The 21594-nt window shown below is 48.6% G+C and overlaps 1 protein-coding gene and 1 long non-coding RNA gene across 13 annotated transcripts in view; one reads left to right on the forward strand and one right to left on the reverse strand.

Annotated features, from left to right (window-relative positions):
• Nucleotides 1-409: 409 nt before the first annotated feature.
• Nucleotides 410-21594, forward strand: part of GRB10 (growth factor receptor bound protein 10) — a 203543-nt gene continuing 182358 nt past the window's right edge. For 3 of the 12 annotated variants that reach the window (XM_058444797.1, XM_058444838.1, XM_058444845.1), the window contains exons 1-3: nucleotides 12581-12835; nucleotides 14270-14352; nucleotides 14699-14726. The gene's annotated coding sequence lies outside the window, so the exon portion shown is untranslated. Of the gene's footprint in view, nucleotides 612-1308; nucleotides 1368-10976; nucleotides 11432-12580; nucleotides 12836-14269; nucleotides 14353-14683; nucleotides 14727-18699; nucleotides 18818-21594 lie in introns of those variants that run through there. The other 9 variants (XM_058444807.1, XM_058444809.1, XM_058444811.1 and 6 more) reach the window with 9 other exon arrangements.
• On the reverse strand, nucleotides 11659-12310 carry LOC131384343 (uncharacterized). The gene is made up of 2 exons (XR_009215094.1): nucleotides 12127-12310; nucleotides 11659-11848 (listed from the first exon to the last, which is right to left on the reverse strand). It is a non-coding gene; the product is annotated as an uncharacterized LOC131384343 (long non-coding RNA).

The following is a 21594-nucleotide window of genomic DNA, read 5'->3' on the forward strand; positions in this document are numbered from 1 at the left end:
CGCTTATAAATTGTCTTTCCGGACAGGTCCAATTTGTCCTTTCACTGGCGAAGCCGCCTGAGCCGCGGCGGTCATGGTCCCGCGCCCGAGTCCCGAGGAGGGCAGGAGGAGGGAACCCGCTCAGTAGCCCGGGGCAGGAGCCTCCGGGAGCATCTGGCCCCCGGCCGTCCGGCCCGCGCCCCCGCGCCACGCCCTGCGCCCAGGCCCGGGCTCCTCCCGCGCTGGCGGCCGCCGAGCGGTCCGGGCGGCGGCGGCGGGAGGAGGAGCAGGAAAAGTAGCCGGGGGAGGAGGCGGAGGCGGAGGCGGCGGCGGCGGCGGCAGAGGCGGAGAGGGCGGGCGGGGCCGGGCGAGTTTAAAGCCCATCGAGGGGGTGGGGAGGCCGGGAGGAGGCAGAGAGGGAAGGGAGCTGCGGCCGGGCGGGCTCGGCGCTCGGAGACCCGGTGGAGCCCAAAGTTTCCGCTCAGCCCCTGGGTGGCGGCAGCCCCGGCGGCGCGGGGCGCCCGGGATAGTCTTGCGCGCCGGCCTCGCCCCGGGGGGACCCGCGTCCGCCGCCGGCCACGCCGAGTGTCGCCAGCAGCCACGCGGAGGCGGCGGGGAGCCGCGCGCGGCAGGTACGGAGTTGGGCGGGGAGCGCGGCGGCAAGTTACTTTGTGGTTGGCGTCCCCGCGGGGCCCGGGACGGCCAGGCGGGTCCCCGCGGCGTCATTGTCTGAGCATTGGGCGGCCGCGGCCAGGGACGCCGGGCCCCGCGGAGGCGCGGCGGGCGGAAGGGCGTCGCCTCCGGGCTGGGGGCTCCGGCGCCCCAGGCCCGCAGCGGGCGGTGCTCGGAGGCGGGACTGGGGCTGCGGGCGCGCGGCGGAGGCGGAGGCAGCCGGGCGCCCCGCCGGGCTCTCCGCGCTGCGTTCCCGACCCCTGGGGGGAGGTGTGGAGTCCAAGCGGTGCATTCTTGAACCATCTTGTCAGACGCCGGCGGCTCGCGGGCTGTGGCGGGGGCTGCGGTCAAGGCCGCGCTCCTGGGGGCCGCCGCCTGGGAGAGTGGGCGCCCAGGCGTCTCTGCAGCCCCGGGTGCTCCGGCTGCGCGACCGGGCCGCGGCGCGCGCGCCCGGGCGTCCGGGACAGTGGTGCCAGACACTCCCAAGTCCCGAGCCGGCCCAGCCTCGGACGGAGGACCTTTCTTTTTGGTTCTGTTGGTGACCCGTTAGCCGCCGCTGGGGCCTAACACCAAGTTGAGGGCTCGCGGATTAGCCGCCCGCCAGCCGTGGAAATGTGATAAGAGCGGTACCGTTTGCAGAAGGAAATTTCTGATGCAACTCTTCGCCTTTGCTGATTGCCTCTCCAAACGCCTGCCAGACGACTGCCCTGGAGCATGTGCGTTATGGAAATTAGGGTATCCTTTACTTTTTATTGTGTGCGTCTTTTCTTGGGATTGGAAGAAACGCGAACTTTTTATGGTTTGCTTTCACCGAAACGTTGGGTAATGTAAGAGAGCCACAGGTGATTTTTACGGGGTCCTGGATCTTTACAATGCGTTTGAAAGAATATTTTCTTGCAAACTTGGTGCCCAGTTTCATTCAAGAGATGGGGAGGAGGGGGGAAAGACCAAAACAAGGAACGCTCGTGAGTAAATATGCGTTATTGCACAACTTGCTCGTTGCTGCTGTTTAAAAGGCCAGGCCTAGAACACTTTGTTTCTGAAAATGCTGATTCAGCCGTTTGCAGCCCCCGAGTTTCAGAAATGGTGGTCTATTTAAAGTTTCAAGCAGTTTTACCAAGAACACATGTTGTTAGCGCAGCAACCGGAGTTGACTAGGGTTTACAACACAATGCTGGCAATATTTTAACGAACTGACCCCGAGTTTCCAGGAGGAAAGAGAATCAGGAGTTTCTACAGCAGTGGGACTTCTGGCTGTGACAGCGGTGAAGTGAAGTGTCTTTTAGGAGAGTATTTTAAGTAAAAGCACTGAAAACCAACTGTGTTTCCAGGAATGATTCTAGATGTCTAGGTTTTTCTCTTAAAAATCAAAACTCTAGGATCACTGCACGTAATATTTGAGTTTTACTGGGAGCAGTTGAAAGAGAAGGGCAACACAGGCCAATCCCCAGATTACAGGGAGGGAATTTGAGGACAGAGTTACACGCCCAGCAGGCATTGCTTCTGTAACTGAGAAGTGTAGCGACTGATACTTCTGTAGCATTTCACAGTTTACAAGGCACTTTCAAAAGCCTTGTTGCTTTTAATCCCCTCTACAACCTCCTGATCCCCATTTTACAGGTCTGAAAACCAAGGCTCAGGAGGTTAATTGGCATGCCCGAGGTCATACGGTCAGCAAGTGACAAAGCTGTAACTAGAACCTAAGCTTTGGATCATTTTAGTCTTGTGTTTTATTTGCAAAAGTACATCCACTTCTGTAAGGGAAATGGCATGGGTCAGGTATGTATAGCCTGCCAGTCACACACTCGGAGAATGATGATTGCCTGGTCTGGGGGCTCCCAGCCTTCAAGGTTAATGCCATGTTACCAGAGCATTCTAGATATTTCCTTTTAGTTCACTCACTTTTTACATTTAAATACACATTTATTTTGGGAAGAAATTTTGATATCCATGAAGTCATGAGTTTTGATGTAGTAGTTATGTTTACTGTAATTAAAATAGAGAAGCTGTGTACCCCTAAAGTCATCTATTGCATGTTATCTGTCGTCTGGTCACTTTTGGGGCAGCGTTGGCCCACTCAAAATGCTTTTCATTTATGGATCAGGAACCCAGAACTGGGCAGGTTCATGCCAGCTACTTGTCCAGAGCTTTGTATGGTGATGGCCACCAGGATTGGGACCAAGGACAGCCCTGGCCCAGTTTCAAGGGCTATGTCTGTGTCTACTCAGCCTCCAGTAGGAGAAGAGAGCAGAGTCAGACTCGAAGAGTTAGCTCAGAACTTCATTTTGGTGATCTCTCCGGGTACAGACTATATAATGTGTAGAAATCAAACTCCAGCTTGAACAAAGTCATCTATTGTGCCTTCAGCTTCATCTTAGAGCGGTAGAAATTCTTGATTGGTGTATCTGGTAAAACCTAATGCTTTAAAGGTGGCATAATTTAAGGAATGGAACCTATTTCCTTGGAATTCTGTCTGACTCGTAACTGCAAGGGGAAGAGAAACCTACGGGATGGTAGAATGTATTTGAGCTTGTATCTAGGGTTAGGTTGCCAGCCTGTCAGAGCTCAGAGCTAACTGCAGGGGATTTTGGTCCTGCTCCCTGGAGGGGAAGCCTGTGCCTTTGCACGTTTGCTCCGTAATCCCCGCGTCTGTTTCTCAGTTTATTAAACCAATGTGGCATTGTATGGCTCGTGAGGAGAACATATTTGCCTTGTCCTTCATTTAAGTAATCAGTCCTTCAAAGTTTAAATAAACTTTTTTTTTTTTCCTGGTAGTGGAGACTTTTCTTTTAACCTGTGCTATTTTATTTTTTATATAACGTAGAAGTACAGAAGTATGGGAGATTATGGAAGAAATTAAGGTCGTCCAACTACTTGGTGGGTGAGAGTTGGCAGACAGGTACTTTGGAGTTCTAGGGACCACTTTCAGAGTTTGCATACTGTTAGGGGTATAACTGGTCTGATCCATTCAGCCACTGGCTGGTATTTAATTTGCGTGAATACTTTAGCTGCACACTTTTAGGGAGCTGTATCTGTTTTCACTCCTTCTTCCTCTTGGCTGGGACACCTTTGCATTGGACTCCCACCCCCAGCCTGGACCACTTCTGAACTGATCTCTGAGAAATGAGCTTTCCTGCACTTTTGTCTTCCGGAGGCTTTTGTCCATGCTCCTGGTGATCACAGGGCCAGTTAACTGCAGGGAGATAAAAGCAGTCAAAGCTTAAAACCACCCGCTTACTCGTGGAAAGGCAGGCTGATGGCTCTTCTTTAATAATGGATTGAAAAATGGTGTGATTGTCCTTTGAGATGGCAACAGAAAAAGCCATTTCCTGGGGTTATCAACAATAATCTCAGAGGTAGAAATGAGTGGTTCTGATTTTTTCGCTTTTAGGATATAGTGACTCTAAGGAGATTTTTTCTTTTCCCCTGTATTAGATTATTCATATTTTTGAACCATCTACTTTACGTAATATGGATTTTTGGGGAGATTCTTCTTGTCTTTTCAGATGCCTAATTTGAGGAGCTTATTATTTGGGCTGGACCCAGCAACAGAGTGGACTTTTTGTTGTTAACATCAAGCCTGAGAATGGGTGCTGGGGAGGAATAACTCCTCCCACCATATCGCTTCTTTTCTGCTCTGTTTGACCAGGGCAGCAGGCACACTGCCTCAGTTGACTCCTGGTTGTACTACTTACTAGTTTGGCCAGCCTGAACAAGTGAACCAACCTGATCCGTTAAAATGGAAGCCATAGGCGTGTTTATCCCCACGGCTTGTTGGGAAGGTAGCACGAGGTGTGATGTGTGTGATTGGCACTGTGCAGAGCTCATGCAGTCTTTGTGGCGATGTCTGTAGGCACTTTGCCGTCAGCCTTGTCTTAGAGCAGTTTGTGGACTTGATATCCTGCTTGCTATTAATTTATAAGGTTGGTTAGAAAGGGGACTTGGCTTTTGTATTTTTGTCTTCCAGTGCTTTGTACATGCTAGTTGCACAAAATCTTGTTTGAATTTATCTGAATGTTCTTTGAGCCACAGTCAGTGCTCAGAAGAATCCTTTTGTTGACTGTGTTTAGCATGACAGTTTGAACTCCTCACAGGTAGAATTTTAAGAGCAAAGATAGCTGGTGTACTGCAGACTTCACTTGGCTGCAAACCATTTGAACCAGATAATAGTGAATAGCAGGTGTCAAAAACTGGTTTCCTTCAACCAGGAGCAAAAGTTGTGAAGACCCCTGCAGTGCGCAAGCTCTGATGGGCAGCAGCATTGGGTGTGGGGACAGATCTCTGGTCTCCAGTTCTGTGGAGCCGGTGGCATTTGTCTTCAGGCCCCCGTGGTTGGTGTCTGGACTCTTACAGAGGCACTTATCCCAGCTGGGACTGAAATGACTGTGGACCGCTTATCCTGATCAGGCTGATGTGCCCCTGGGATGTGGCTCCGAGCTCTATCTAGGGCTGTGCTAGTGGGCAGTCCTGCTTCTCCCTGACGTTCTTGAAAGGTTTTGAATTAGGTAAATGGAACTGGGCATGAACAGCGGCAGTCTTGCCTATTAACATGGATTTCCTAAAGTACTTAGCACTTTGGCGTGTGTTGGTCCTCATCATTGTGTCATTAAGGTCACTAGATCTAATGTGGGGTTGGGGGCTGGGATCCTCATGTGCTGGGTCAGTGCAGGTTGGGGAATGCTGTCTGTCTGGTCCTGTCTGTGAGCTGTCAGGGGTCTCACTCTGGGAGCTCCGAGGGGACGTCTGAGCAATAGAGGACCATGAGGGATAGCTGAAGACCCGCTTTCTACCTTCTCTTGTCCTTTCACATGGGAGTCAAGGGGCAGGAACCTCCAAGGCTTCTCACTGCAAGCTACCTGGGCCCCACTGAGACGGCAGCTCCCCACTTCTCTGATGTGCAGGGCCTTTAGTTCACTTACTTGATTTTTAACTTTAATCCCTGTGAGTATTTAGGCAGTGGCTTCCAGCCTTTTGTAAGTGAAGAATCCCCTTTAGTACAAAAACCTTGATAATACTACATATCTCATAGTAATAATTTTTTGATTCCCTGCTTTGAGAAGCTACCATGAATTGAGTAACTTTTAAATTCAGAAGTTTGTACCATAGTGTCCTGCCCAGGGACAGTGCCTGGTGCTGAGCCTGGGGCCCTGCTTGAGATCGCTGTTCCTAGACGGTCTTCACATCCTGTGGGAAGTTGAGTTGGCTGGGTCATGTTCAGTGCCCTCCAATTGTCCCTTATGGGTTGATTTAAGCCAGAGGGCACCTCGCCCGCCCATCTTTTCACCCTGGCCACACCACCCTGGCCCAGGACAGGCTGCAGGGTTGTTACATGAGCCTCCAGGTGTCTGTTCTAGGGTACTGCCCTCTCTCTTCTGAAGAAAATCGCGTGCATCTCACAGAATCCCCTCCAGAGAGGAGAACATTGAGTGTCTTGGTCTGCGATCCTAGTGAGGTGATGGAGTGATGCAGAAGGGATAAGGCAGGAGGGCTTCCTAGCGTCATTGTCGCCTCATCTCTCCATCACAGGCCTCCCTGGCCTTCTCCCCACCTGGGCCTGCAGGGCAGTGAGTGGACACATGCTGTCCCTGTCCTGACCCACCGTCCCTGCCCGGGGCGCTGTCCCCTTGCTGTCCTTGTCTGTCCATATCACACAGTGTTTCTGTCCTCTTCATCTGAAGGGTCACCTGGTTTCCTAATTCCTCAACACCCAGAGCAAACTATTTTAAAATTTAGTTTGATTTTTAAAATCAGAGTGATATGTAGACATAGTTTAAAGATGAAATAATTCCCCAGAAGTAACTTATCAGCAGATTTTTTTCTGTACATACCTCCATATTTCCAAAGAGGTCTAGACAATAGACTGCGATTACTGGCAACCTCCTCCTCCTCCTCCTCCTGCTCTCCACAGCCCCGTTTTTCATGTGATTCTTTGATTTCAAACTCCATGGAAGGTGAGGATGGTGCCCTTTGCTCCATCCCCACCCTACACTCACTCTTCTCGTCTCCCCATTGTCTCTTCTGGTCCATTTGGCTCCATCAGTATGCAGTGTTGGGATGTTCCCCTAATGCTGCTCATAGCTGAGCCATGTAGTATACTGTGATAACTGTGATTTTCTCCTAGGACATTTTGTTTTCTCCTGGAGTTGTTTTTGCCTAGTTTTTAAAATGTACTTATCATTCTCCCCTCCAAACTTACAGAGTTGTGTGAATCTCCTTTCCAAGGCCTAAGGTGATCTGCAGTTTTATCTTTGGAAGCAGTTCCTCATGTGCCTTTTGGCCTGCAGCAGGCTGGGTTGCTCTGAAGCTCCCTGCACAGCTGTTATCTTGGAGTCTTTCTTCTCCATTGTCCCAGGAATGCCCCTTTGCCTTTCTCTTGGATCTCATGACTTTTCTTCTTGGTTTATTTCCAAAATTTGAGGGAGTACTTTCTATAGAAGCTTCCAAAAAGTGGTGCACAAGATGTCAACTTTTTGAGACCTTGCATGTCTGGGAAAATGTCCCTCTTCTACTCTCACAGTTTACGGATTTCTAAATTAGTTTTCCCTAAAAAATTTAGAGGCTTCCATTGCCTTTAGGCAGAATGGGGTTGAGAAAGAAGCTCTTCTGATTCATGATTCTGTGTATGAAAGAGTACCAGAGTGGTTTTTTGTTTTGTTTTGTCATGTCTGGACGCTTGTAGTATTCTCTGTGCCTTTGTTCCAAAGTTCCTTGAAGATGCGTCTTGTTGGGTCTACACTTTGTGTGTGGGGTATGTTGAGGGCTCATTCAAGCTGGAATCTCAGATCTTTCTGGTCTTGGACATGTTTTTGAATTCTTTCATTTCTTTTCTTCCATTTTCCTCTTCTCTCTTTCTAGGTTGGCAGATATTTGGTTTTTAGCCACCTGGATTGGTTCTCTGTATTTTTGATGTAATAGTTTGTGTCTGTTGTGTTGTTTTTAGGTTTTGGGATGTGTCCTCAATTTGACCTTTTAACCTTTTGATTGGATTTTGTTTCTATTTTCATTTTGAATTTCTTAGGATCTCTCTCTGTGTGTGTGTGTATATATATATATATATATGTATATTTATATTCTTTTTAAAAAACAGACTTTAGAGCAGTTTTAGGTTTACAGCAAAACTGAATGGAAAGTCCATAGACTTCCTGCATACCCTCTGCCCCACACACACACAGCCTCTCCCACTACTGGGAATCCTGTACATTTGTTACAGTTGACTATTGACACATTATTGACATTCAAAGTGAGTATTCTTTTTTTAATGGCATAATATTCTTATTTCATAGATACATCTATCTCATTTGTAGATATTAATTTTTAAAAACTTTTTCTGTATTGTTTCTTCTCTCCCATTTGTAAATGGTTTACTTTTAATTTTTCTGCTTGTTTGTGTCCAGCTTACCTGGAAAGCAGAGCCTATGGCAAAACCTTGTGTGCTTCTGTTGTAGGAGGGTGTGCCAGTCTGGAGGAGGGAGGCTGGAAGGAGGGAACCTGGGCACAGGGTGAGGCGGGGTGCCCACTCGGGCAGTGCCTGGAATTGAGTAAAGCCAGTGGTTCCACATGTGGGGCTGGCTTGTGTCACGAGCTCCCAGTCCTCCAGACAGTGCTGGGAAGGGGTTGAGGTGGAGGATGTATCTCCTGTCAGTGCCCATCACCATGGGCCAGGGTTGCATCTGGGCTACATGCCTGCGGGTGCTGGGTGTACAGGCTCTTCAGAGCCCTAGTAGGAGGAGGCTGTGCTGCAGGACATAGGGGTACCATCAGATGCGGCTCAACAGAGCTGTGGACAGGGCCCAGGGAGGTGAGGCATAGGAAGTGTTTGTCCCATGCAGTTTGGCCCCATCTTTCACCTTAGAGGCTTTGCTTAGCTGTCTGGGGCCGTTTTTTGTCCACCCACTTTCAAAAGGACATTGCTCAGAAGCCGACAGCCCTGTGTGAGTGGGCACTTAACTGTGGCCACTGTGGATGGACCCTGGTTGCTTGTTGTAGGGCTCATGCTTTTGGGTCTCTTCTCAGCTCTGCAGGAGCCTCTTTTAGTTCTGTTGGAGGTGCTGCTCCGGGAGCTGCTGGGGATGGTGGTGGGATTCATATGGCAGCTAGCATGTGATACACCAAATCTTTCTGGGACTAAAGGCATGGCTGTGTCTGCTGACCCTGGTCCAGAGACCTGTGTCCCTGCTTCCAGAAAAGAAGTCACCTAGCTGATGGAGCTGGGGAGAGGACCTAGGATGAAATGGGGCCCAGCTGTTCCTGACACTTCCAATTAATCTTCTTGTTTTGGACTCTACATTTCCCATTTCCAGTGGTGAATGGTAGTTCTCATTCCTGAGACTTTCTGGACTTCCACTGAGTATATCATCAGGCTTCATCTCCACTTTCCAGCTTAGCCTTCATCTCTTTTGCCTTTGCTGTCAGTTACTTCTTGACCACTGGCTTTTATGCCTTTTCAAATATTCTGTTCTTGTTCTAGTAAAGCAAAATGTGTGTGCTGTCAGCCATTCAGTGAAGGTCTGGCTTTTCAAGATTCCTTGTCCATCATTAGATCATTTCTCTCTTGCTCTTCCCACATCCAGGAACAGCTGCTTCGAACTGGGACCTCTGGCATTTTGTAATAGAGGGGAGTGTGGCAGGGAAGCCCTCTGTCCTGCACAACCTGTTGTTCTAGCCCAGGAGACTGCAGGGTGCGTGGGATGTTCAGGCAAAGGAGTTCACCATCCAGGCTGGGAGCTGCTGGGCAGGGAGGCAGAGGAACACCCGAGCCACCTTTGTGGGGCTGACTGCAGAGGTGGATGAAGCCACTGTGTCAGACCGCAGAAAAGTCTCATATCTGGAGTCTGGAAGGAACGCCGAGTTCTCCCAGTCAGTAACCTGCTCTGGACTTTGGATGAGTTACATAATTGCTCCACACTTTGGTTTCTTCCCGAATCTCAGGGTTTGATTCTGTGCTTCCATTTCCCATTCTGTGCCTCGCGATGTTCACTCTGTGACATCTTCACTAAGGGGTGCGCAGTTAGAGTTAAAAGCGCTAACACCTTCAATGTTTCTTGCAGTAGCCAGGCCATATGTGGTCAGCCCGGACTGTGAGAAAAGAAAGCCTTGTGTTACCCTTTGTGTTGTTTTGAAAACTGCTCTTGGCTGCTCTCAGAACCAGCCTTAACTCTGCTTTTGTTTGATCGACTTAAACGTATTGGAATTTTGTGGTCATGACCACCATGGAACCTCTCCTTTCGGGGTGCCTGTCTGCAGTTTCTCCAGCCTCCTCCTCCAGTGACCTTCAGGGGCCTGACCTGGCTTCCGAGCAGTTGGACTAGGGTAGCTTTTCCACTCTTTGAACCCCAGGCTGAGAAGGGGTTTTCCCAGCGCCCTGCCCCTTAGCGTGTGTGAATGCAGTATAGAATCTCAGTTTCAGAATCCATTGTCCACTGTTGACTGTTAACGTTCTTACTGCCGTCTACAGTGTCCAGCTTTTCCTACCATTTTCTCTGCTAGAGGGGAGTAGAAAATCTGCTTACTGCTTACTGTGGCCTTGTAAACGGCAGTGAGTATCTCCAAACCTGTTTTGCTTCCATCGTTGCAGGCTTGTGTGTATGTCTGTGGTGTGTGTGTGTGCGGGGGTGGGGGAGTATGTGTGTGTGTGGTATGTGGGGGTGTGTGTGGTGTATGTGTGTGGTGTGTATGTATGTGTGTGTTGTGTATGTATGTATGTGAGTGGGTGGGTGTGTGGGATGTGTGTGAGGTGTGTGTGGGGTGTGTGTGTGTGTGTGTGGTTTGTGGGGTGTGTATATGTGTGAAGTGACTAGCACATAGCAGATGCTTGGTATGTATAGGATCTGTTCTTTCCCTTGCTGACTCTCAGTTTAAATGGGACCCTACTTTGTCCTCGATGTACGGTAACGTTATGCCTGTGGCTTCCAGAAAGAGCCTGTCCCTTCCTGGTTCTTGCTCTGACATTTTGGGGAGAGGGGTGAGACGACAGTGATCCTGGAAGAGTAGAACTGGCCGGCCCTGCAGGTGGAAGGTTGCTCGAGCAGGCGGCATCTCTAGCTTGCCGCGGCCGCGATGTCCCCCGCCCGGCTGCGAATGCGGCGTAGCGGGTAGACATGGAGGGCTTTCGGCATCGTCAGAGTGGCCAGTGTGCGCGTCCTTGCCCATCAGGCGGGGGGGCTGTGGGGGAGGAGAGGAAGCAGTGGAGGGAACAAGGGGTTCTTCAGGGTTGCCATGAGAACCAGGGATCCGGGGATTGGGCAGCAGAGGGCCCCCGCCGGGCGTTGGGGCGTGGCCGCGTCACATGGGTTTGGTCCTGGGATTCCTGTTGTGCTCCAGGACCGGGCGCTGCGCCGTCGTCCTCCCGCTCCTCGGGAGCGCCCGGTCCCTCGGAGGCTTAGTATTGCAGCCGGGCGGCAGCCGGCTCCGCGGAGGGGCCTCCGGGCACCTGCGCGGTGATGGCGCTGGGAGCCCCCGGGCACGCTCGGGCGGTGGCGCGGCATCCCACCCTCGCCCAGATGGCGTCCCCAGAGGCGGCGTTGGCCCGCTTTTCGTGCTAGCGCGTTCGCCTGGCGCGCAGTGGCCCCGAGGCCCCGGGTCGGTTTTCTGCGCCGCAGTCCCCTGGCCGGGGCGGAGCCGTGGAGGACCAGCCCGGCCCGGCTGCGAGCGCTGTCCATGCGGAGCGCTGTCCACGCGCCGGGCACTGCGGGGGCCGGGCCCCGAAGCCCTACCCGGGCCGGCGGCGCGCACGCAGCGACCCCGTGCGGCCAGTGCTGCCGCCCGCTCTCCAGGTACTCAGGTGGGCTCCGCCGCGGGCGCTGGGCGGTGGGCGATGGGCGGTGGGCAGTGGGCGCGTGCCGGGGCGGCGGGCGGGTCGGCCTGCGCAGGCTGCAGAGGCCCCGGCCGCGGCGGGCAGGGCCCAGGAGGGAGGCGAGGAGGTCTTGCCGCGCGGCCCCCTGCCCGCCTGCCGCGGGCTCGCTGCAGTCCGAGATCCCGAGCTTCGTTGCCGCCAGCCATAGGACAGTATTATGTAACCATTTTTAATCTTACTTGTTTAATATTATGTAACAAGTAATAACTGTACCCACGGAAACCCGTGACGACGATTCGAGCGAACCTCGCCCGCTCCTTCCTCGCCAGGCGGTGGGCAGCGGGTGTGGGAACCGGCTTGGGAAATGAGCGGATCTGGGCATCCGGGCTACTGCACCGGCTTTTTCTGTGAAAAACATAATACCAGAGCCTGCCTGGACTTCTCTTAAACCTGGATGGCATATAGTCCGGTATAAAAGCCTTGGGTAAACACATATCGTCAACGTTGCCTCTTTCTCCATGAAAACCTCCTTTTCCCTGGAAGGTGCATATCAGACAATTAATGCGAATTGAGCAGTGAAGATGTGAGCATGGGGTTCGTGTTCTTGATGGAGTTCAAAAAATTGTGCATATGAACACGTAGGACGTCCTAGCCCTTGCTCTTTAGAAAAACAATCGGATCACCTGTTCCACACGCCAGTCGCCTCCTTGGTCGGCTGCCATTTGTCTGTTGATGGCACAGTCCCTGCCAGGGTGCTGGGGGGACCTCGTCTGTGGAGCCGGCACACAGGTGGCTATGGGCGGGGGAGACTGCAGTCTAAACCCGCAAAGCTCTCCTTCCTAGCCCAGTGAGGGGAAGCGTGGGTGTCTTTCCTCATTGTTCTTTTTAAGTCTGAAAGGCAGCGACTGCAGTGATTATGACGTGCTGGCGGCCAGGGCCTCTGGTGCTGCCTGGAGTCTCCTGCGTGTCTCTGCTCCTTTGATGTCAGCATCGGGGGTGGGAGCAGGGCCCACGCATTCCCCCTTTGGCCTGGGTGGGAACAGGGGAGGTGGTGGGCAGGGCTAGAAGGGCTTACTGGGATTTTCGTTCTCTCTGTCACTCCAGAGAAAGGTGGTAAAGAACACTTGTTTCAGTTTGAGGTGCTCGGCAGCCACGCGCTGAAGGACGGTTTTTAATTGTAGGGTGGGGAGTGAGTGCAGTGTGGTTCAGTCCCCTCCCCGTCTTGTGCTACCTGCTCTTGTACCTGGACCTGTGAATCAGGGATAATAGTTACTATCTTGTAGGACTGAGAATGGTGCATACTAACTGCTGAGGAACATGGTGAATGGAGTTATGGTAATTGCACGATTGGCATGAAGGGGTGAGAGAAGTTCCAGATTGGTCGATTAAGATGTGAGTTATTTTTAGTGTCTCCTAAGGATTTCCATCACCAGTTGCTCCTCCAGCCATCATGTAATTACCACCCCAGAACTGGGCTTCCAAACTTCCAGAGAACACTGCATCTTTCGAATTTTGGAGGTTAGGCTCCAAAATTTGCATATTTAGGCCACAGCCTAAATTCACTGACACTTGTGTTCCCACAAAAGCCAGGCAGCGTCTTGGAGTATGTACTTATGACTTAGTAAGAATGTCTTAGGAAACTCGCTTGGACTAGAATGGTTTTACCTTTCTTTCAGACTTGGGAGGCTGCATTCTGATAATTCTCAGGAGGAAGAATGTATAGGAGAGACCAGGGTTTTTAAGGTGTGACCTCTGAACCACCTACATCAGAGCTGACCGCCTCTCGATGCATATCCCCAGGCCTCAGTTGTGAGCTATGAAACTGACTTTCTGGGCTTGGGATGTGGAATTCTTTGTCTTTGTGAAGCATGCCAGGTGATCCTTACAGGTATAAAGTTTGAGAACTGATGTGGTGTTCTGGGCCTTGTAACTACTGGGGCTTCTGGTGATTCAGTTAGAAAGTTAGCAGCTCCTGTCTGAAGGGTCAAGGGCAGAATGAGGGGAGGCCTTGAGGCAGTGTGAGCCCTGTGGACCCTAGGAGGTCTGGGAGCACATGTCAAAAGAGGCCTTTATGTGGGCCTTTTGCTTCTGTCAGATTAAACAAATTACTTGGCACATCTGGTAGTGGGCATGGCCATGCATCACGTGCAGAACTGGTGTGATGGACCATATTTTCTCATATTTCACAGAATTCACTGGCTGGGCATGATCCACAAAGTCCTAACCCATCCCAAACCCTGGAACGCTTTCCATGACGGTTTATTCTGATTTGTTCAGGAGACATATTTCTCTTCGGTTTTCATGTGGAATGGGCTTTGTTCCTCTCACGGCCGGCAGAGGTTAAATTAAAGGGGCCAGAAAATGCTGAGCTGTGACTAGGATGGGGTTGCCAGTAGGCATTTATTGGCTCCATTTGCTTCTTTCTTTCCTTCTTTTCTCTGCCTCCTTGGTCAGGGGGTCCAGGACTATCTCTCCAGGGGCATTTCTGGTTTGTGGAGACTTGCCTGCAGGCACCTGGAAGAGTCTGGGCCAAACTCTGGATGCCTCAGGCTCAAATCTCATATTAGTGAGGGAAGAAAATCTAAATGTGTAAATGGTACCTGTAAGTCACCTACAAATAATTTTTTTCCTTTCCTGTGCTGGGTCTGGGAGCCAGCTTCTGAGTGTTGTCAAGGTAGTCCTGGTGGCTTGAGACTGGTGATGTGCCGTTGCCAACAGTGGCCGTGCAATTCTGAGCAGTTGTTCAGCACTCAAGTGGGATGAGAATGGCAAGGAGTGCTCTGGGTGGCTTTTGACAAGGGACCCCGCCTGTCATTCACTCAACAGGTGTTTGAGGAGCCAGTCTGTCTCCGTCATCTGTTCCTGCCTTACTTAGATGGAAAATAATGAAATCTGTGTAGGAAGGGAGGGTGAGTAGAGGGATGGCCTGGGTTGACTGAACAATAAAATAGTGATGTTAATATATTTTACTTATTTATTTTCTTAAAGAGGGCTGGCACGTTTCAGTTCTGATATGAGTTAAATATTAACAATGTCTGAAAATACCGCAACTTAAACTTTAATATGCACGGGAATCTCCTGGGGCTGATGATAAAATATAGCTTCTAATTTAGTTGGTCTGGGGTGGGACCTGAGGTTTTGGGTTTCTGACCAGCTCCCAGATGTTGTGCTTGCAGTTGGTCAGTGGCCCACACTTTGTGCAGTAAGGTCTTAATACATTTCCCCCTGTGTTCACTTTAGTGTCTTTTTCTCTAGAAATTCTCTGAAGAGGACACTTTACCTGGTAAGAACTATTATTAATAATACTATTACTTAATCTAAGAATTTTTGTACCAAGAATTTTCTAGTGATTAGCCCTACATTGTTATAAATGACATTGTTAAATGTGTCCATACTTTATTCCAGGGGCAAATATTTGTACAGTGTCCTGCTTTGACATTTGTTTGGATTCCTATGGATTTCATTTAGTGGTTTCTCTTTTGTTTATCATGATAGAACACTTTTAGAAAGGTTTGAAACCTTTTGAATCTTGAGCGGGTTTGGAAGCCCCACCTGCCTTCTTTTAAGAATGTAGGAATTGTATCTGCTTTGAGCTTGTGCACGCTAACACCCCACTTCTTCCAAGGTCCTTGCTCAGTGCCTTCATGTCTCAGCATCACAGCCTGGAACCTGGAAGGCCTCCAGGCCATAGAGAGAAGCAATAAAGATGTCCCAGTGGAGCTTCTGGCTGGGGCCCTTGCCTGTTCTGTCAGCGTGAGCCCGACCCTACCCTTGGAGGTAGGATTGGGTTGTCCCATTATTTCCCTGTCAGGATAGGTGATATTAAAGCAGCTTTTGTCTTGCTTGCACTATGAGTCTGTTCTGTGTATAAGGCTCCACTGTGTGGATCACCTCTGCTTAATGCCACCTTTTGAAAAATTCTACCACCAAAGTTCTTCCTTGGATAGTGAAGACATTTTTGAATGTTTGTATTTGTGCCTGCCCTAGTTGGTCAGTAAATGCATTGATGGGCTCCATGGGACTTTGGACCCATTCCTTTGTCATCTTTCATTAACAGTCTTCCTAGGCTGGTGGTGATGTTGGGCAACTTAATGCTTCCTGAAGGTTTTAGATACTACAGGAGCTAATAATTTATTGCCAAATAAGTGAGGAAACTTTGGATTAGATAAAGTTGGTTTCTTTATGGCACAACATTTCAGAAAATTTTGTGTGCCACAATGTATTATGGCACTTTAAGAGGAAGATGGCTAGACTATGGTGGTTCCAAATTTTGGGGGGTCAGGGGGTGGAGCTAGAACCCCTCTCGTGCTGATTATTTCATTGGGCTAGTTTTTTCTTTCTTTAGTTCCGGGATACATGTGTAGAATGTGCAGGTTTGCTACATAGGTATACGTGTACCATGGTGGTTTGCTGCACCTATCAACCTGTCACCTAGATTTTAAGCCCCCCAAGCATTAGCCGTTTGTCCTGATGTTTTCCCTCCACTCAGTCCCTCTCCCCTCCCTGACAGGCCCTGGTGTGTGTTATTCCCCTCCCTGTGTCCATGTGCTCTCACTGTTTAGCTCCCACTTATGAGTGAGAAGATGTAGTGTTTGGTTTTCTGTTCCTGTGTTAGTTTGTTGAGGATGATGGCTTCCGTCTTCATCCACATCCCTGCAAAGGACATGATCTCATTCCTTTTTGTGGCTGCATAGTATTCCACGGTGTATATGTACCACATTTTCTTTATCCAGTCTATCATTAATGGGCATTTTGGTTGGTTCCATGTCTTTGCTTTTGTAAGTAGTGCTGCAATAAACATACGTGTGCATGTATCTTTATGGGCTAGTTTTTTCATAGAGTCCTCTGTTTAAAAAAAAAAAGCTATATTGAGGTATAATTCACATACCATACAATTTACTCATTTAAATTTGAAGTATATAATTCAATTATAATTAGTATATTTACAGATATGTGCAATGGCGTGTGTGTGTGTGTGTGTGTGTGTGTGTGTGTATACACATTGCTGTGGTCTGAATGTATCACCCAAAATTCATGTGTTGAAACCTAATGGCCAACGTGATGTTATTAAGATGTGGGGCCTTTAGGAGGTGTTTAAGTCATAAGGGTGGACATAGATGGGATTAGGGCCCTCTTAAAAGGGCCTGAGGGGTAATGGGTTTGCTCTCTTCTGCTCTTCCACCATATGAGGATACAGCATTTGTTCCCCGCTGAAGGGTGTGGCAACAATGCACCATCTTGGAAGCAGAGAGAGGCCCTCACTAGACACTGAACCCCAGTGCCTTGATCTTGGACTTCCTTTCCTCCAGAACCATGAGAAATAAATTTCCATTATTTATAAATTACCTAGCCTGTGGATTTTGTTATAGCAGCACAGACAGACAGAAATTGATACTGAGAGTGGGGTGTTGTTACAGCAAATACTTTAAAGAAAAGTGGAATTAGGTAATGGGTAGAGGATGGAACAGTTTGGAAGTGTTTGCTAGAAAAAGCCTAGATTTCTGTGAACAGAGCATTAAGAATGATTCTGGTGAGGGCCCAGAAGAAGAGGAGAGCCGTAGAGATAACCTATGTCCTCTTAGAAATTTCTAAGTGGCTGTGATCAGAATGCTGGTAGAATTATAGACAGTAAAGCCCATTCTGCTGTGGTCGTATATGGAAATGAATATCTTATTGGAAACTGGAGGAAAGACAGTCCTCGCTACAAAGGGGCAAAGAACTTGGCTGAATTGTGCCCGTACTCTAGGGCTTTGGGGAAGGCAGAATTTAAGAGTGACAACCTAGGATATTTGGTGGGAGAAATCCCTGAGCATAGTGTTCAGTATGCTGCATGACTTCTCTTAATCGCTTACAGTAAAATGTGAGAGAAATGAATTGAAAATGGAATTTATAATCCAAAGGGAAGCAGAGGCTGGGCACTATGGCTCATGCCTGTAATCCCAGCACTTTGGGAGGACAAGGTGAAAGGATTGCTTAAGCTCAGGAGTTCAAGACCAGCCTGGGCAATATAATGAGACCTTATCTCTACTAAAAATAAAAAAAAATTAGCGGAGTGTGTTGGTGTGCACTTAGCCCCAGCTACTCAAGGGGACTGAAGTGGGAAGATTGCTTGAGCCTGGGAGGTCAAGGCTACAGTGAGCCATGATTCTGCTGCTGCACTCTAGCCTGGGTGACAGAATGACACCCTGTTTCAAAAAAAAAAGGAAGCAGAATTTAAGGATATGGAAAATTTTTAGCTTGCCCAGGTTGTAAAAACATGTTTGGGAGAAAACACTAAGGGTGTGGCCAAGTGACCTTTTGATAAGGAGATTAGTAGGGCTAGAAGGAAGCCAGATGATAATGGAAGAATGATCATGAAGGCGTTTCAGAGATTATCAGTGCTGCCCCTCCCATCAGAGGCCCAGAGTACCAAGGCCCAGGGAACAGAACTATGTCAAAGGAGAGGCCTTGGGTGTCTGCAGGACCTCAGCATTCACTGCCCGGCATCACATCTCTGCTTTCTGCATTACAGTGCAGCCCTCCTTGGATATCCCAGCTGTAGCTCAAGGGGGCTCAAGTGCAGCTAGTTCCATTGCTCTGGAAGGCACAGGCCATAAGCCTAGGTGGCATCCACATGGTGCTAAGTCTGCAAGTATGCAGGGTGCAAGAGCTGTGAATGCATGGCTACCTTCACCTAGATTTGAAAGGATGCCTCAGAGAGCGTTGGGCTCAGACAGAGAATTGCTGCAGGATTGGTCTGCTGCAGAGACTTCCTGCTAGGATAATGCCTAATGGAGCCATAGGGGCAGGAGTGCCAAAAAGAGCCCCCACTAGGGCAATGTCCAGCAGAGTCTTGAGGCTGGGGGCACACCAGCAAGCTCCCATAAGGACAGTGCCTAATGGAGCTGTGGGGATGGGGCTGCCCTTGAGAGCCTGTAACTGTAGAGTTACCAGTGTGTAGTGCCAGCCTGGGAGAGCGGCAGGTACCCAACTGCAACCTGTGAGAGCTGCTGTGAGGGCTGTGCCCAGCAGTTGGCGGCAGGGCTGCCCAGGTCCCTGGGAAACCAACTCCTGCCCCACTGTGTCTGGAAGGCAGGACATGGACCCAAAGATTTATTCTCCAGCCTTACCATTGATTTAATGTTTGTCCTGTTTGGTTTTGGATTTGGTTGGGAAATGTTACCTCTTTTTTCTTTCCTATTTCTCCCTTTTGTAATGGGAATGTCTGTTCTTTGTCTGTCCCACTTTTTTTTTTTTTTTTTTTTTTTTGGAGACAGGATCTCGCTGTGTCATTCAGGCTGGAGTACAGTGGTGTGATCTCGGCTCACTGCAACCTCTGCCTCCTGGGCTCAAGCTGTCTTCCCACTTCAGCCTGCTGAGTAGCTGGGACTACAGGTGTGTGCCATCACACCCAGCTAGTTTTTTTGTTGTTGTTGTTGTTTTTGGTATTAAAGATGGGGTTTTGCCATGTTGCCCAGGCTGGTCTCAAACTCCTGGGCTCAAGAAGTCCGGCCGCCTCAACCTCCGACAGTGCTGAGATTACAGGAGTGAGCCACTGCTGAAGTCTGAAGTACTTTGCCTCAGGTTGAAACACATCTTTGAGTCTCACATGTCTGATTTAGATGAAATTTTAGACTTCAGACTTTTGATCCTGGCGTGAGATAAGACGTTGGGGCTATTGGGATGGAATGAATGTATTTTGTGTGTGAGAAGGACATAAATTTGGGGGACTTTGGGTGGAATGCCATGGTTTGAATGTTTGTGTCTCCTTATGGCCTTATCACGTCCCCAATGCAACTGTATTAAGAGGTATGGCTTTTGGGAAGTGATAAGGTCATGAGGGCTCCACTCCCATGAATGGATTCTTGCCCCCATCAAAGGGCTGGAGAGAACTAGCTAGGATCCCCTGTTTGCACTTCTGCATTCTGCCATGTGAGGGCACAGCAAGAAGGCCCTCACCAGACACTGAATGCTGGCACCTTGATCTTGAACTTCCCAGCTTCTAGAACTGTGAGAAATAGATTTTATTTTTTGTAAGTTATCCAGTCTCAAGTATTTTGTTATAATTGCAGAAATGAATAAACACACACACATACATTGTATATACAGTGTTCAATTAATATATTCACAGGTATGTGCAACCACCACCATAGTCAATTTTAGAACAAAAAGAGACCCTGGACCCTTTAGCTATCATACCCCCACTTCCTGTCATTCCATTGCTCCCCCCTGCTTTCCCAACCCTAAGGAACTCTACTTTCTGTCTACATAGATTTCCCTGTCCGGGACATTTCGTGTGAATGGAATTGTCTCTGGTTTTTGTGAGTGTCTTCTTTCACTTAGCATAATGTTTTCATGGTTAATCTATGTTGTAGCATGCATTAGTACTTCATTCCTTTTTATGGCTGAATAATATTCCCTTGTATGTGTAGTCCCAGCTACTCGGGAGGTTGAGGCAGGAGAATGGCGTGAACCTGGGAGGCGGAGCTTGCAGTGAGCGGAGATTGCACTACTGCACTCCAGCCTGGGTCTCAAAATAAATAAATAAACAAACAAACAAATTCCCTTGTATGTATATACTACTTTTTGTTTATTCAACTGTTGATGGACATTTATGTTTCTACCTTTTGGGTATTGTGAATAATGCTTCTGTACACATTGGTGTATAAGTATCTTTGAGTACTTGCTCTCCATGTTTTTGTATATATGTCTAGATTATAATTGCTTCATTATATGGTAATTCTCTGCTTAGCTTTTTGAGGAACTGCCAAACTGTTTTCTAGAGCAGCTGCACCATTTTATGTTCCCAATAATAACGTACAAGGGTTTCAATTTCTCCACATTCTTGCCAACACTTGGCATTTTTCATCTCCTCTCCTCTCCTCTCCCCTCCCCTCCCCTCTCCTTTCCTTTTCCCTTTCCCTTTCTCTTTCCTTATCCCTTCCCTTTCACTTCCCCTTCCTATTCCCCTTCCCTTTCCCCTTCCCCTTCCCTTCCTTATAGCTGTCCTAATAGCTGTTACATCGTTTGGCTGTGTCCCACATCTCATCTTGAATTGTAGCTCCCATAATTCCCACATGCTGTGGGAGGGACCTGGTGGGAGGTAATTGAATCATGGGGTTGGGTCTTTCCCATGCTGTTCTAGTGATAGTGAATAAGTCTCATGAGATCTGATGGTTTTATAAAGGGGAGTTTCTCTGCACAAGTTCTCTTCTCTTGTCTGCCACCATGTGAGACATGCCTTTCACCTTCTGTCATGATTTTGAGGCCTCCTCAGCCACGTGGAACTGTGAGTCCGTTAAACTTCTTTCTTTTGTAAATTGCCCAGTTCTGTGGTATGTCTTTATCAGCAGCATGAAAACGGACTAATACAAGGCATCAGATGATAGCTCATTGTGGTTTTGATTTGCTTTTTGTTGTTGAGTTGTAGGAATTTATATATTCTAGATATTAATACGCTATCAGTTATATGATAAGCAACCGTTCTGTCCCTTTCTGCAGGCTGTCTTTTCACTGTCTTCATAGTGTCCTATGATGTACAAAGTTTTTAATTTTTGATGAAGTTCATTTATTTTATTCTTTTGTTGCCTGTGCTATTGGTGTCATATCTGAGTAGTCATTGTCAAATCCAATGTCCATATAAAGATTTTTGTGTATGTTTTCCTCCAAGAGTTTAACAGAGATAATTTTATTTCTTCCTTTCCAATTTGGATGGCTTTCATTTATTTTTCTTACTTAATTGCTCTGGCTAGAGCTTCCAATACTGTGTTAAGTAGAAGTGACAAAAGCAAGAATTCTGTCTTGTTTCCACTCTTTGAGCAAAAGCTTTCACTATTTCGCCATTGAGTATGATGTTTGCTGTGGAATTTATAACAGACATTAACAGATATTTAATTCCCTTGCGTTGGTGGAATGTTTTGGGAATGATTCTGTGTTCTTTTGACTGTCCTGGGACTCTTGGATCCAGAATGCAGTCTAGAAGCCCAGAACGAGGTGGCTGGGGAGTTGGGAGACACAAGTAACATGATTTCGTTCTATGTTATAGTGTGGCGTCAGTTCACCTTTCTTTCCAGACCTGGTGGCCATTTTGTAGTCTTGAGGGTTGCAGCAAATGCCTTAGGTTTTGAGTGGTCTTTCAGAGGCAAGGGGGGTTCTTATACCAAGGTTCTCAC

Source organism: Hylobates moloch, unplaced genomic scaffold (assembly GCF_009828535.3).
Source record: "Hylobates moloch isolate HMO894 unplaced genomic scaffold, HMol_V3 SCAFFOLD_1, whole genome shotgun sequence".
In the NCBI taxonomy this organism is placed as follows: domain Eukaryota; kingdom Metazoa; phylum Chordata; class Mammalia; order Primates; family Hylobatidae; genus Hylobates; species Hylobates moloch.